The sequence below is a fragment of the Panulirus ornatus genome, chromosome 50, assembly GCF_036320965.1.
Source record: "Panulirus ornatus isolate Po-2019 chromosome 50, ASM3632096v1, whole genome shotgun sequence".
In the NCBI taxonomy this organism is placed as follows: domain Eukaryota; kingdom Metazoa; phylum Arthropoda; class Malacostraca; order Decapoda; family Palinuridae; genus Panulirus; species Panulirus ornatus.
The window spans coordinates 324,933-337,302 of record NC_092273.1 but is presented as its reverse complement, the minus strand read 5'-3'; the positions used below and the strand labels follow the sequence as shown (position 1 = coordinate 337,302).

General features: G+C 45.5%; 1 protein-coding gene across 6 annotated transcripts in view; it reads right to left on the bottom strand.

Annotated features, from left to right (window-relative positions):
• polybromo (protein) overlaps positions 1–11,957 on the bottom strand; it is a 471,093-nt gene extending 459,136 nt beyond the window's left edge. For 4 of the 6 annotated variants that reach the window (XM_071691024.1, XM_071691027.1, XM_071691022.1 and 1 more), the window contains exon 1: positions 11,743–11,883. The gene's annotated coding sequence lies outside the window, so the exon portion shown is untranslated. Of the gene's footprint in view, positions 1–11,742 lie in introns of all 6 variants that reach the window. The other 2 variants (XM_071691025.1, XM_071691026.1) reach the window with 2 other exon arrangements.
• Positions 11,958–12,370: the final 413 nt, after the last annotated feature.

Sequence of the window (12,370 nt, the reverse complement as noted above, 5' to 3'; positions counted from 1 at the left end):
ACCTCACCATGAGTCATACATACATTAAATAACCTCACCAATCAGTCAACAATACAGTCAGCCCTTTTACAATAAATTCCACTGCAATACCATTAAACTCACTGCCTTGCCAGCTTTCATCTTCCACAAAGCTTTTACTACCTCTTCTCTGTTTACCAAATCATTCTCCCTAACCCTATCACTTTGCACACCACCTCGACTAAAACACCCTACATCTGCCACTCTATCATCAAACACATTCAACAATCCTTCAAAACACTCACTCCATCTCCTTCTCACATCACCACTACTTGTTATCGCCTCCCCATTAGCCCCCTTCACTGAAGTTCCCATTTGTTCCCTTGTCTTACGCACTCCATTTACCTCCTCCCTAAACATCTTTTAATTCTCCCTAAAATTTAATGATACTCTCTCACCCGAACTCTCATTTTCCCTCTTTTTCGCCTCTTGCACCTATCTCTTGACCTCCTGCCTCTTTCTTTTATACATCTCCCACTCATTTGTATTATTTCCCTGCAAAAATTATCCAAATGCCTCTCTCTTCGTCCAAATGCCTCTCTCTTCTCTTTCACTAATAATCTTGCTTCTTCATCCCACCACTCTACTATTTCTAATCTGCCCACTCCCCACGCTTCTCATGCCACAAGAATCCCTTGCACAAGCCATCACTAATTCCCTAAATACATCCCATTCCTCCCACACTCCCCTTACATCCTTTGTTCTCACCTTTTTCCATTCTGTACTCAGTCTCTCCTGGTACTTCCTCACACAAGTCTCCTTCCCAAGCTCACTTACTCTCACCACTCTCTTCACCCCAACATTCTCTCTTCTTTTCTGAAAACCTTTATAAATCTTCACCTTCGACTCCACAAGATAATGATCAGACATCCCTCCAGTTGCACCTCTCAGCATATTAACATCCAAAAGTCTCTCTTTTGCATGCCTATCAATTAACACGTAATCCAATAACGCTCTCTGGCTATCTCTCCTACTTACATACGTATACTTATGTATATCTCACTTTTTTAAACCAGGAATTCCCAATCACCAGTCCTTTTTCAGCACATAAATCTAAAAGCTCTTCACCAATTCCATTTACAACACTGAAAACCCCATGTACACCAATCATTCCCTCATCTGCCACATTATCACCTTTTCATTCAAATCACCCATCATTATAACCCGGTCTCATGCATCAAAATTACTAACACACTCACTCAGCTCCTCCCAAAACACTTGCCTCTCATGATCTTTCTTCTCATGCCCAGGTGCATATGCACCAATAATCACCCATCTCTCTCCATCAACTTTCAGTTTTACCCATATCAATCTAGAATTTACTTTCTTACACTCAATCACATACTCCCACCACTACTGTTTCAGGAGTAGTGATACTTCTTCCCTTGCTCTTGTCCTCTCACTAACCCCTGACTTTACTCCCATGACATTCCCAAACCACTTTTCCCCTTTACCCTTGAGCTTTGATTCACTCAGAGCCAAAACATCCAGGTTCCTTTCCTCAAACATACTACCTATCTCTCCTTTTTTCTCATCTTGGTTACATCCACACACATTTAGACACCTCAGTCTGAGCCTTCAAGGAGGATGAGCACTCCCCACATGACTCCTTCTTCTGTTTCCCCTTTTAGAAAGTTAAAATACAAGGTGGGGAGAGTTTCTAGCCCCCCGCTCCCGTCCCCTTTAGTCGCCTTCTAAGACACGTGAGGAATGCATGGAAAGTATTCTTTCTCCCCTATCCCCATACATAGACATATACATATATACACATGTACATAATTCATATTTGCTGCCTTTATTCATTCCCATTGCCACCCCACTACACATGAAATGACAACCTCCTCCCCCTGCACACAAGCGAGGTAGTGCTAGGAAAGGACAACAAGAGGCCTCATTCATTCACACTTAGTCTCTAGCTGTCATGTATAATGCACCGAAACCACAGCTCCCTTTCCACATCCAGGCCCCGCAAAACTTTTCATGGTTTACCCTAGACGCTTCACATGCCCTGGTTTAATCCACTGACATCACGTCCACCCCGGTATACCAAATTGTTCCAATTCACTCTTTCCTTGCATGCATTTCACCCTCCTGCATGTTCAGGCCCCAATCGCTCAAAATCTTTTCCACTCCACCCTTCCACCTCCAATTTGGTCTCCCACTTCTCCTCGTTCCCTCCACTTCTGACACATATTCCACCCTCTTTGTCAATCTTTCCTCACTCATCTGACACATATATCCACCCTCTCTATCAATCTTTCCTCACTCATTCTCTCCATGTGACCAAACCATTTCAATACACCCTCTTCTGCTCTCTCAACCACACTCTTTTTGTTACCACACATCTCTCTTGCCCTTTCATTACTTAATCAAATCACCTCACACCATGTATTGTCCTCAAACATCTCATTTCCAACACATCCACCCTCCTCCGCAAAACCCTATCTATAGGCCACGCCTCGCAACCATAAAACATTGTTGCAACCACTATTCCTTCAAACATACCCATTTTTGCTTTCCAAGATAATGTTCTCGCCTTCCACATTTTTCAATGCTCCCAGAACTTTTGCCCTCTCCCCCACCCTGTGACTCACTTCCGCTTCCATGGTTCCATCTGCTCCTAAATCCACTCCCAGATATCTAAAAGACTTCACTTCCTCCAGTTTTTCTCCACTGAGGGACAATTGACTTGTCCCTCAACCCTACTGTACCTAATAACCTTGCTCTTATTCACATTTACTCTCAGCTTTCTTCTTTGATACACTTTACCAAACTCAGTCACCAACTTCTGCAATTTCTCACCCAAATCAGCCATCAGCACTGTATCGTCAGCAAACAACAACCGACTCACTTCCCAAGCCCTCGCATCCAAAAAAGACTGCATACTTGCCCCTCTCTCCAAAGTGCCTGGGGATTGGCAGAATGCAAGCACAGTGCTATTTTACAAAGGGAAAGGGGATAAAGGTGAGTGTTCAAATTACAGAGGTATAAGTTTGTTGAGTAGTCCTAGGAAATTGTATGGGAGGGTGTTGAATGAGACGGGGGAATGGAGATCAAGTTTTCATTATTATCATTATTATTACTATTATCATCTTTATTATTATTATCATTAGCACATTACAATAACATATGAAACACTGATGAATGAGAAAAGAATGGACAACACTTTATGTGATTTTGCAGATCATATGAAAGAGTAAACTGTAGATTGTCACTAAAGAAACTGGCTACACTAAACATAGGAAAATGAATCAGAGTCCACTATAAACAATAAGTTCAAAGTAGTTCTAAACAGAAACATAACTGAGGAAGATGAACTATCACAAAAACAGCAAAGATTGGTTCTTGCTCCATTGCTCTTTGTAATAATGATCTCAAACATATAGAAGAGACAGTGTAGTCAGATGAACAGAGAGTAAATAAAGCATGGGAGCAATCAAGAATAACAGGAGAAAGATCTGGGTATTATTTGCAGATGGATAGATAAGAGCTTACCTAATGAGAAGAAATTTGAACAAATGCGTAAAGGAGGTAAATGATACTATTCTAGTAACAGAAAAGAAATAGTGAGGGAAACAAATGTCAAATATTTGGGTATTATTATGGGAAAAGATGTGAATTTACAAAACATACTGAAAGAAGACAAACAGAGCTGAATAATACTGAGAACATTCGCAAACAGAGTAAGACATTTCATGATGAAAATCTTTTCTTTCACACTTGTTCACCATTTTCTGAATTAGCAAGTAGTGCCAGAAACAGAATTTCTATCAAACCTATCTTATGCTTTCTCCAGATCCATAAATATCACATAAAAAATCCTGTTTATGTATTTCTCACAAGCAAACACCTGATCCACACATCCTCTTCCACTCCTGAAACTATACTGTTCCTCCTTAACATGATGCTCTGTATATGTCACTACCACTACCATTCAACTTTACCAGCTCCAATGAACAAACTTGTACTTCTGAATTTCAAGAAAATGTTTTAATCATATATCAGAAATAATTCTGAATACAGTATTGTATGGTTACCAGCAAAGCACACTGAATTAAAGACAGACAATACAGAAACATTTCACAGGTAAAAAAAATATGGCCTGAAGCATATGAAATACTACAAAAGATTAAAAAGGCTTGACCTTTTCAGTTCTTAATTGTAGTAGGAAGAGATCTATACAATGGTAAATGCCTGGCAGCGATAGCAGGTATAAAAATACATTTTCTAAACCTATAGACAACCACGAAAGGATGATTCCACAGAATCATCCAGTCAAAATTAATTCCTGGAGCTAGAGATACAACAAGGAAATCAGAGTTATTATCTAATGTGATAACTGGTGATCAAAGTAATATTCATGGGGTGACAATGTGATACCTGGTGATCAAAGTAATATTCATGGGGTGGCAATGGAAACATTCCCAAGAAGATTAGACTCATGGTTATAGACTACTGGAAGAATCTAGAGTACAAAAGGCACACATGAGGAGTCGCTTCTGAAAAATACAATCATTATATAAAACACAAGGCAAGTGAAGAGATAAGGAGAGACAGTCAAGAAAAACATCATTCTTCAACAAAGAAATCAAGTGGTAAGTGCCATGGCAGAATCTCATAGGTACTCACACATAAGAAGGTACCATATTGGGTTTTTCTCTTTTTCAACTCACTTCATACCACACACTCACCTCAAAGCATTCTATTTCCAACATAGCCACCTTTTCTAAGGCCCATGTCCCTGGGCCAACAGTACAAGCCATTAAGTGTGAGAGTGTCCCTGGGCCACCAGCACAAGATAATAAGAGTGAGGGACTGTCCCTGGTCCATGAATAAAAAGCAGTAAAAGTGTGAGCTATCCCTGAGCCACTAGTACAAGGGCGTAAGAGTGAGGGCTATCCCTGGGCCACTAGTACAAGGCATCAAGAGTAAGGGCTATCCCTGGGCCACTACTACAAGGCATCAAGAGTAAGGGCTATCCCTGGGCCACTAGTACAAGGCATCAAGAGTAAGGGCTATCCCTGAGCCACTAGTACAAGGCATCAAGAGAGGGCTATCCCTGGGCCACTAGTACAAGACATCAAGAGTGAGGGCTATCCCTGGGCCACTAATACAAGGCATCAAGAGTAAGGGCTATCTCTGGGCCACTAGTACAAGGCATCAAGAGTAAGGGCTATCCCTGGGCCACTAGTACAAGGCATCAAGAGTAAGGGCTATCCCTCGGCCACTACTACAAGGCATCAAGAGTGAGGGCTATCCCTGGGCCACTAGTACAAGGCATCAAGAGAGGGCTATCCCTGGGCCACTAGTACAAGGCATCAAGAGTAAGGGCTATCCCTGAGCCACTACTACAAGGCATCAAGAGTAAGAGCTATCCCTGGGCCACTAGTACAAGGCATCAAGAGTAAGGGCTATCCCTGGGCCACTACTACAAGGCATCAAGAGTAAGGGCTATCCCTGGGCCACTAGTACAAGGCATCAAGAGTAAGGGCTATCCCTGGGCCACTAGTACAAGGCATCAAGAGTGAGGGCTATCCCTGGGCCACTAGTACAAGGCATCAAGAGTAAGGGCTATCCCTGGGCCACTAGTACAAGGCATCATGAGTAAGGGCTATCCCTGGGCCACTACTACAAGGCATCAAGAGTAAGGGCTATCCCTGGGCCACTAGTAAAAGGCATCAAGAGTAAGAGCTATCCCTGGGCCACTAGTACAAGGCATCAAGAGAGAGGGCTATCCCTGGGCCACTAGTAAAAGGCATCAAGAGTAAGGGCTATCCCTGGGCCACTAGTACAAGGCATCAAGAGTAAGGGCTATCCCTGGGCCACTAGTACAAGGCATCAATAGTAAGGGCTACCCCTGGGCCACTAGTACAAGGCATCAAGAGTAAGGGCTATCCCTCGGCCACTACTACAAGGCATCGAGAGTAAGGGCTATCCCTGGGGCCACTAGTACACGGCAGTAAGAGTGAGGGCTATCCCTGGGCCACTAGTACAAGACAGTAAGAGTGAGGGCTATCCCTGGGCCACTAGTACAAGGCAGTAAGATTGCAGGTAATCACTGGGCCACTAGTAAAAGGAGGTAAGAGGTATCCCTGGGCCGCTAGTATAAGGCAGTAAGAGTGTGGCTTCTCACTGGGCCACTAGTACAAGGAAGTAAGAGTGAGGGCTATCCCTGGGCCACTAGTACAAGGCATCAAGAGTAAGGGCTACCCCTGGGCCACTACTACAAGGCATCAAGAGTAAGGGCTATCCCTGGGCCACTACTACAAGGCATCAAGAGAGGGTTATCCCTGGGCCACTAGTACAAGGCATCAAGAGTAAGGGCTATCCCTGGGCTACTAGTACAAGGCATCAAGAGTAAGGGCTATCCCTAGGCCACTAGTACAAGGCATCAAGAGTAAGGGCTATCCCTGGGCCACTAGTACAAGGCATCAAGAGAGGGCTATCCCTGGGCCACTAGTACAAGGCATCAAGAGTAAGGGCTATCCCTGGGCCACTAGTACAAGGCATCAAGAGTAAGGGCTATCCCTGGGCCACAAGTACAAGGCATCAAGAGAGGGCTATCCCTGGGCCACTACTACAAGGCAGTCAGAGTGATGGCTATCCCTGGGCCACTAGTACAAGGCATCAAGAGTGAGGGCTACCCCTGGGCCACTAGTACAAGGAAGTAAGAGTGAGGGCTATCCCTGGGCCACTAGTACAAGGCATCAAGAGTAAGGGCTATCCCTGGGCCACTAGTACAAGGCAGCAAGAGTAAGGGCTATCCCTGGGCCACTAGTACAAGGCAGTAAAAGTGGGGGTTATCACTGGGCCACTAGTACAAGGAAGTAAGAGTGAGGGCTATCCCTGGGCCACTAGTACAAGGCAGTAAGATTGCAGGTAATCACTGGGCCACTAGTAAAAGGAAGTAAGAGGTATCCCTGGGCCGCTAGTATAAGGCAGTAAGAGTGTGGCTTATCACTGGGCCACTAGTGCAAGGAAGTAAGAGTGAGGGCTATCCCTGGGCCAATAGTACAAGGCAGAGAGTAAGGGATATCCCTGGGCCACTGGTACACGGCAGTATGAGTAAGGGCTATCTCTGGGCCACTAATACAAGGAAGTAAGAGTGAGGGCTATCCCTGAGCCACTAGTACAAGGCAGTATGAGTGAGGGTTATCACTGGGCCACTAGTACAAGGAAGTAAGATTGAGGGCTATCCCTGGCCACTAGTACAAGGCAGTAAGAGTGAGGGGCATAGCTGGTCATTAGTACAAGGCAGTAAGTGAGGGGTATAGCTGGTCATTAGTACAAGGCAGTAAGTGAGGGCTATTCCTGCATCACTAGTGCAAGGCAGTAAGATTGAGGAATATAGCTGGGCCACTAGTACAAGGTAATAAAAGTGAGGGGGTATAGCTGGGTAACTAGCACAAGGTAGTAAGAGTGGGAAGTATAACTGGGCCACTAGTACAAGGCAGTATGAGTGAGGGGTATAGCCGGGCCACTAGTATAAGGCAGTAAGGGTGAGGGGCATAGCTGGGCCACTAGTACAAGGCAGTAAAAGTAAGGGATATCCCTGGGCCACTAGTACAAAGCAGTAAGAGTGAGAGGTATAGCTGGGCCACTAGCATAAGGGAGTAAGAGTGAGGGGTATAGCTGGGTCACTAGTACAAGGCAGTACGAGTGAGGGGTATAATATGGGCCACTAGTACAAGGCAGTAAGAGTGACGGGTATAGCTGGGCCAGTAGTACAAGGCAGTAAGGGTGAGCTTTCCCTGGGCCAGTAGTACAAGGCAGCAAGAGTGAGGGGTACAGCTGGGCCACTAGTACAAGGCAGTAAGAGTGAGGGCTATCCCTGGGCCTGTAGTACAAGGCAGTGAGAGTGAGGGGTATAGCTGGACCACTAGTACAAGGCAGTAAGAGTGAGGGTATAGATGGGCCAGTAGTACAAGGCAGTAAGAGTGAGGTGTATTGATGGGCCACTACTACAAGGCAGTAAGAGTGAGGGGTAAAGATGGGCCACTAGTACAAGGTAGTAAGAGTGAGGGGTATAGCTGGGCCAGTAGTACAAGGCAGTTAGAGTAAGGGGTATAGATGGGCCACTAGTACAAGGCAGTAAGAGTGAGGGTTATAGATGGGTCACTAGTAAAAGGCAGTAAGTGTGGGGGATAACTGGGCCACTAGTATAAGGCAGTAAGAGTGAAGGGTATAGATGGGCCACTAGTACAAGGCAGTAAAAGTGAGGGGTATAGATGGGCCACTAGTACATGGCAGTAATAGTGAGGGGTATAGCTGGGCTACTGGAATAAGGCAGTAAAAGTCAGGAGTATAGCTGGGCCACTAGTTGAAGGCAGTAAGAGTGAGGGGTATAGCTGGGCCACTAGTACAAGGCAGTAAGAGTGAGGGGTATTGATGGGCCACTACTAAAAGGCAGTAAGAGTGAGGGATATTGATGGGCCACTAGTACAAGGCAGTAAGAGGGGTATTGATGGGCCACTACTACAAGGCAGTAAGAGTGAGGGGTATTGATGGGCCACTACTACAAGGCAGTAAGAGTGAGGGGTATAGATGGGCCACTAGTACAAGGCAGTAAGAGAGAGGGGTATTGATGGGCCACTACTGCAAGGCAGTAAGAGTGAGGGGTATAGCTGGGCCACTAGTACAAGGCAGTATAAGTGAGGGATATTGATGGGCCACTAGTACAAGGCAGTAAGAGTGAGGGATATTGATGGGCCACTACTACAAGGCAGTAAGAGTGAGGGGTACTGATGGGACACTATACAAGGCAGTACGAGTGAGGAGTATAGCTGGGCCACTACTACAAGGCAGTAAGAGAGAGGGGTATTGATGGGCCACTAGTTCGAGGCAGTAAGAGTGAGGGGTATAGATGGGCCACTAGTCCAAGGCAGTACGAGTGAGGGGTATAGCTAGGCCACTAGTGTAAGGCAGTAAGAGTGAGGGGTATAGCTGGGCCAGTAGTACAAGGCAGTAAGAGTGAGGGGTATTGATGGGCCACTACTACAAGGCAGTAAGAGTGAGGGGTACAAATGGGCCACTAGTACAAGGCAGTAAGAGTGAGGGGTATAGCTGGGCCACTAGTATAAGGCAGTAAGAGTGAGGGGTATTGATGAGCCACTAGTACAAGGCAGTAAGAGTGAGGGGTATAGCTGGGCCACTAGTACAAGGCAGTATAAGTGAGGGATATTGATGGGCCACTAGTACAAGGCAGTAAGAGTGAGGGATATTGATGGGCCACTAGTACAAGGCAGTAAGAGTGAGGGGTACTGATGGGCCACTACTACAAGGCAGTACGAGTGAGGAGTATAGCTGGGCCACTAATACAAGGCAGTAAGAGTGAGGGGTATTGATGGGCCACTACTACAAGGCAGTAAGAGTGAGGGGTATAAATGGGCCACTAGTACAAGGCAGTAAGAGTGAGGGGTATAGCTGGGCCAGTAGTACAAGGCAGTAAGAGTGAGGGGTATAGCTGGGCCAGTAGTACAAAGCAGTAAGAGTGAGGGGTATTGATGGGCCACTAGTACAAGGCAGTAAGAGTGAGGGGTATAGCTGGGCCACTACTACAAGGCAGTAAGAGTGAGGGGTATAGCTGGGCCAGTAGCACAAGGCAGTAAGAGTGAGGAGTATTGATGGACTACTACTACAAGGCAGTAAGAGTGAGGAGTATAGCTGGGCCAGTAGCACAAGGCAGTAAGAGTGAGGGGTATAGCTGGGCCACTACTACAAGGCAGTAAGAGTGAGGGGTATTGATGGGCCAGTAGTACAAGGCAGGAAGAGTGAGGGGTATAGCTGGGCCACTACTACAAGGCAGTAAGAGTGAGGGGTATTGATGGGCCACTAGTACAAGGCAGTAAGAGTGAGGAGTATAGCTGGGCCAGTAGCACAAGGCAGTAAGAGTGAGGGGTATAGCTGGGCCACTACTACAAGGCAGTAAGAGTGAGGGGTATAGCTGGGCCAGTAGCACAAGGCAGTAAGAGTGAGGGGTATAACTGGGCCACTACTACAAGGCAGTAAGAGTGGGGAGTATAGATGGGCCAGTAGCACAAGGCAGTAAGAGTGAGGGGTATAGCTGGGCCACTACTACATGGCAGTAAGAGTGAGGGGTATTGATGGGCCACTAGTACAAGGCAGTAAGTGTGAGGGGTATTGATGGGCCAGTAGTACAAGGCAGGAAGAGTGAGGGGTACTGATGGGCCACTACTACAAGGCAGTAAGAGTGAGGAGTATAGCTGGGCCAGTAGCACAAGGCAGTAAGAGTGAGGGGTATAGCTGGGCCACTACTACAAGGCAGTAAGAGTGAGGGGTATTGATGGGCCAGTAGTACAAGGCAGTAAGAGTGAGGGGTATAGCTGGGCCAGTAGTACAAGGCAGTAAGAGTGAGGGGTATAGCTGGGCCAGTAGTACAAGGCAGTAAAAGTGAGGGGTATAGCTGGGCCACTACTATAAGGCAGTAAGAGTGAGGGGTATTGATGGGCCAGTAGTACAAGGCAGTAAGAGTGAGGGGTACTGATGGGCCACTACTACAAGGCAGTAAGAGTGAGGAGTATAGCTGGGCCAGTAGCACAAGGCAGTAAGAGTGAGGGGTATAGCTGGGCCACTACTACAAGGCAGTAAGAGTGAGGGGTATTGATGGGCCAGTAGTACAAGGCAGTAAGAGTGAGGGGTATAGCTGGGCCAGTAGTACAAGGCAGTAAGAGTGAGGGGTATAGCTGGGCCACTACTACAAGGCAGTAAGAGTGAGGGGTATAGCTGGGCCACTCCTATAAGGCAGTAAGAGTGAGGGGTATTGATGGGCCACTAGTACAAGGCAGTAAGAGTGAGGGGTATTGATGGGCCAGTAGTACAAGGCAGTAAGAGTGAGGGGTATTGATGGGCCACTACTACAAGGCAGTAAGAGTGAGGAGTATAGCTGGGCCAGTAGTACAAGGCAGTAAGAGTGAGGGGTATAGCTGGGCCACTACTATAAGGCAGTAAGAGTGAGGGGTATTGATGGGCCAGTAGTACAAGGCAGTAAGAGTGAGGGGTATTGATGGGCCACTACTACAAGGCAGTAAGAGTGAGGAGTATAGCTGGGCCAGTAGTACAAGGCAGTAAGAGTGAGGGGTATAGCTGGGCCACTACTATAAGGCAGTAAGAGTGAGGGGTATTGATGGGCCAGTAGTACAAGGCAGTAAGAGTGAGGGGTATTGATGGGCCACTACTACAAGCAGTAAGAGGGAGGAGTATAGTGGGCCAGTAGTACAAGGCAGTAAGAGTGAGGGGTATAGCTGGGCCACTACTATAAGGCAGTAAGAGTGAGGGTATTGATGGGCCAGTAGTACAAGGCAGTAAGAGTGAGGGGTATAGCTGGGCCACTACTATAAGGCAGTAAGAGTGAGGGGTATTGATGGGCCAGTAGTACAAGGCAGTAAGAGTGAGGGGTATAGCTGGGCCACTACTATAAGGCAGTAAGAGTGAGGGGTATTGATGGGCCACTAGTACAAGGCAGTAAGAGTGAGGGGTATAGCTGGGCCACTACTATAAGGCAGTAAGAGTGAGGGGTATTGATGGGCCAGTAGTACAAGGCAGTAAGAGTGAGGGGTATAGCTGCGTCGCCAGGTGTAGTATGTGTGACCTAGTATTGAGGAAGTTATCTTCTGTAATTAAGTTGTATATCATAATAGATCTTTGTGATAATTATAATAAGATTGTTAAGGTAAAGTTAGTTAACCTGGATAACAGACAACTCGCCTCTTAATTGACGTGGAATGTGCTGAGCCACTTAACACCTGTGCCTCCTGCTACTTGTCTCTTCTTTATTGGGATCAAATTATTAGTAAATCACGTAATACATCCTAAGACCTGACAAATATGTACACTTAGAGGAAAATTAATTGTATTTTCTCTAAATGTTCAAGTTAGACTCTTGTGAGCTCAGCTTGTGTTTGGCTCTTGAACACAACAACATTGAACACTTAGTCAATGGTTCATTTCTCAATATAATTCAACTAATTCAAAATTTAATTATTTTTATCGAATGAGATAATATGTTTTATATTTTTTATATCTATCAATGAATAATGATCAGTAACTACGAAAATTAAAAGATCGATAACATTTGTCTCAATATGGTATATTGCAATATAATCTATCTTGTGGACATTTTATTACATCATATTTTTCTGTTAAATATTAATAGAAGAATATGTCGTCACAAGTCATTGATGGAAGAATATGTTGTCACAAGTTAATAATTGTATGTTTGAAGGTACCAGCTTGGTGGGGGGAGGAAGGGGGTACCATATATTGTTATTTACAATAACAACATGGTGGGGTCATATCCATTATATCTTGTTATTTACAATAACAACATGGTGGG